Genomic DNA, 4514 nt, shown 5'->3' with positions numbered 1-4514 from the left:
TAGCTGTGGGTTTATTATGTTGAATATGTTCTTTTATACCCAGTTTGTTGAGCGTTTATATCATGAAAGGATGTTTTGTTTTGTAAAATGCTTTTTCTTCATTTAGTGAAATAATATGGTTTATCTTTCATCCTGTTAATGTGGTGTATCACATTTATTGATTCGTGTTTATTGAACTATCCGGATATTTCAGCCCAGGGATAAATTTCATTTTTTTCATGATGTATGATCATTTTAATGTGTTGTATTTGGTTTTCTAATATTTTGTTCAGAATTTTTACATCTGTATTTTTCAGGGATAGTGGTCTATAGTTTTCTTGTATATCTTTATCTGGCCTTGATAGCAGGGTAATGCTGGCCTTATAAATTTGGGAGAGTTCCCTTCTCTTAGATTTTTGGGAAGAGTTGGAGAAGGATTGATGTTAATTATTTTTTAATGTGTATTACAATTCACCAGTGAAGAGATTTTAGAATACCGATTTAATTTTCTAAGTGATTACTGATTAAGATTTTCTATTTCTTCGTGATTCAGTCTTGGTAGGTTGTATGTTTCTAGGAATTTATCCATTTCTTCTAGTTTATCCAATTTATTGACATGTAATTGTTCATAGTAATCTCTTATATATTTCAGTAGTATCAGTAATAATGTCTCATCTTTAATTTCTGATTGAGTCTTCTCTCTTGTGTTTGTCTAGCCCAAGTTTTGTAAATTTCATTTATCTTTTTAAAAACACTTATTTTCATTGATCTTTTCTATTTTTTTTTTCTGGTCTCTATTTCTGCTCTGAACTTTATTTCCTTCCTTCTAACTTTGGGCTTTGTTTTTTTTTTTTTTTAAGATTTTATTTATTTGAGAGAGAGAGAATGAGAGAGAGCACACATGAGAGGGTCAGAGGGAGAAGCAGACTCCCCGCTGAGCAGGGAGCCCGATGCGGGACTCCATCCCGGGACTCCAGGATCATGACCTGAGCTGAAGGCAGTCGCTTAACCAACTGAGCCACCCAGGTGTTCTGGCTTAGTTTGTTTTCTTTCTAGTTCTTGAGGTTAGATTGTTTACTTGATGTCTTTCTATTAATATATGCACTCATCACTATAAATGTCTCCCTAAGAACTGCTGTTGCAGTATCCCATAGGTTTGGCTGTGTTGCATTTCTATTTTCACTCTTTTGAGATTTTTTTAAATTTCCCCTTTGATTTCTTCTTTGGCACACTGACTCTCCAAGAGTGGGTTCTTTAGTTCCCATGTGACTGTAAATTGTCCAGCTTTTTCTTATTGATTTCTAGTTTTATCCCATTGTGGTCAGGAAAGAAGTGATTTCAGTCTTCTTAAATTTGTTAAGACTTCTTTTGTGGCCTGTCCTATGATCTATCCTGGAGAATGTTCACTGTGCACTTGAGAAGAATGTGTATTCTGCTGCTGTTGGCTAGAATGTTCTGTAAATGTCTGTTAGATCTGTTTGGTCTAATGTATGATTCAAGTCCAAGGTTTCCTTGCTAATTTTCTGCCTGGATGATCTGTCCATTAGTGAAAGTGGAGTGTTGAAGTTCCTATTATTATTGTATTGTTGTCTGTTTCTCTCTTCAGATCGGTTATTATGTGCTTAATATATGTAGCTGATGTTGGGTGCATATATATTTATGATATACTTTCTTGATGGATTGACCCCTTTATTATATAATGACCTTTTTATCTCTTGGTACTGTTTTTGGTGTCATCCATTTTGTCCAATGGAAGTATAGCTACCCCCACTTTCTTTTGTGTACCATATTTTGTTTCTTCATTTAAACCAGTGGTGAGCATTGGGTTCTTTCCATTTTTTTGTCTATTGTGAATAATGCTGCCATGAACATTCATGTAACAAATTATCTGCTGAAGTAGTGAGGATTTCATTCTTTATTACAAATCTGTCCATTAAGCAGTGAGAAAGTTGCTTCATTGGAAAACCCCAACTCAGGATCTTGAATGGGGGGAAAAGTCTTCTAGTCATATTTTCTAAGAAACTGAAAATCTGCTTTGTTTTCTTGCATTGAGATGTTATTTTAGATGTTCATACTATATTAGATCTTATCACCATCTAATATGTTATGTATTGCTTGTTTGTTTTAATCTACCTTCAACCCTTTCCACCCCCACCCCCTCCAGAATGTAAATTCCAGAAGGACATGGATTTGAGGAACAGTTTTGTCCTGCTGTATCGCTGGTGCTTAGAACTGTGCATACTACACAGTGGGTAGTCAGTAAGATCTGTTGAATGCATGAATGAATGGTGCTTAAATGTTACCCAGCTTTATGTTTTCCTAGATAGCATTTTAAAAGGTTCTATATTTAGCTTCTTTTGAACATCTCAGTATTATTGGTTTTCCTGGGGTAGAGCATTCTAGTGCAAAATGTCTGTGTTATAGACCTTATAAATGGTTGGAAACAAGGTACGAAAAATGATTATGTTGTATTGGGAAAGGAAAGAAGATAGAGATGGATTAGACAAATTATATACATGGAATTTTGTCCCCCTCTAATTTGACTGTAGTGTCCTCAAAGTGATAACATGCAGAACATCAGAGACACTTGAACATTGATAACCCAGACTTCGGAAGAAATAATACAAAGTCATTTAACCTTAACAGTGGAGGGTTAAATGATCCAACTGTCATCAAAAACACTGAAACAAACTAAGTCATCCCTTTCTTAAATGAGAACACTCCATTGTTTTCTGCTCAATGCAACTATTTATTGCTTTGTACTAGTCAGTCTAGGTACTGCCTTAGCAGAGTCTCAGGCTCTGTCTTTGAGATACAAATTAGAGTTTTTTAAAAAAAGCAGGAACTTTGCAACATTACTGTAAAGTAGGGAACCTGGTCCTTTTTCTCTTGTTAAGCAAGGAAACTTGATTCTGAGAGGTAGGATGATGTCCGGAAGTATTTTTTAGCCTCTGTCTTTGTTGGAGTCATTTTCCTTGTCATGGATTTTAGTAAGGATATAATCTCAGTTCCAGTTAGAAAAGGAGATCACAATGCCAGGTGTCAAATCCACATATCAATCCTCTCCTTAATTGCTGAAGTTTGACACGTCCCTATGTTTGTCTCAGAAAACTGAAAACGTTCTTTTCTTAGCATTGGGGACTTAAATTTCCTATGTAGACAAATTAACTTCTAAATTATAAGAGAAACAAATAAAAACACCACGAGAAGGTGGGGGGGGGTCACTTCTTCCACTTAAAGCTTTCTTCAAGTAATTTCTCATTCCCTTCTCCATATTTTCCACAGCTTGCTTGCTTTCCTTCCCTTCCTTTCTCTTCTTTCTTTCTTCTCTTTTTTTCTTACTTTAGAACTCACTATCTAGTTAGTACCTTTTCTGAAGAGTAAATTTTTAGTCAGAAACTCTTAAAAAAATATCTTAGAATCCGAATTAAAGTGGAAGAGGTCAACCAGACTGTTGAAATAAAGAGTGTTTTTAAGCCATGTAGCTATTATGTTTGGGCAATTCTTGAAACAGGGAGGGTGGAAACTCTTCAGAAAGATTTAAAACTTTTTAAGTATTTTTAAAAAATAAAATGTGAATTAGTTTAGAATAATAAAGACTAACAGAATAAGGAAGGAAAAGAAAAGAATATATTTTGTGGATAAGCCAAATTCATGGCCTTGTGCGCTAAATTTTATACTCTAAAACCTACCTGACGGGGCCTTACTCTTGTGATTGCAAACCCTGGTTTTTCAGCCCCACCCCCACCCCCAGGCTTGTCTCTAGTTATCTTAGAAGTGACAAAATAATCTCCAAGTAAGCTTAATTTTGATTATATCCATCTTTTTTTTTTTTTTTTGATGGAAAAGGGGATGAGGCAGAGAAGACCAAATTGTGAAGAAAGGTAAAGATTATTACAGCCCTCTAGGTCTTCAGCTGACAAGTGAAAACACCTTGCACGTAATGCAGAGGAAAAACTGTCCATTTGACCTCATTTTCATTCACACTGTTCCTAACGCCCGGGAAAGACCAGATGTCTGGTTTCTAGAGTATTGGGCTTTTCCCTAGTAAAATTTATTTTTTGAAGTTTGGAGAAAAACTGCAGCTCCTTCTGACCTTGGTGTTTTATAGTTTAATAATTTCATATACTAAAAGTGTTCCAGCATAAAAAGAGCTTTGAGTATTTATGCATTTGCAGTAATCCAAGAAAGGCTGTGCAAAGAAAATCTTGAAATGACCTTTATTTTGAAAATCTTGTTATTATAAAAACCCCAAAAATAAATTCATCGTTTTCATGAATAAGAGGTACAATGTAGCATATGGTAAAGGCACTGAATTAGTGGGGTGGGGGACGGGCGGGTAGTATGAGTAGATGACCTTTCTTTTTCCTTGTTGATTCCTACTAAGAGCAATACAAAATATACATTAGATATGATATTTCTTTCCTCCTTACAGAAAACAATAGTTGGAAATTTCTATGTAAAGCTAATTTGCCATGAGGAATATAAAGCCCTTTAATGGGGTATCTAGGTCCCTATGGAAATTTTTTTTTAAA

Source organism: Callorhinus ursinus, unplaced genomic scaffold (genome assembly GCF_003265705.2).
Source record: "Callorhinus ursinus isolate GAN/ISIS: 27379988/994484 unplaced genomic scaffold, GSC_fseal_2.0 scaffold15, whole genome shotgun sequence".
Classification (NCBI taxonomy): Eukaryota; Metazoa; Chordata; class Mammalia; order Carnivora; family Otariidae; genus Callorhinus; species Callorhinus ursinus.
Note: the sequence above shows the minus strand (reverse complement) of the source record.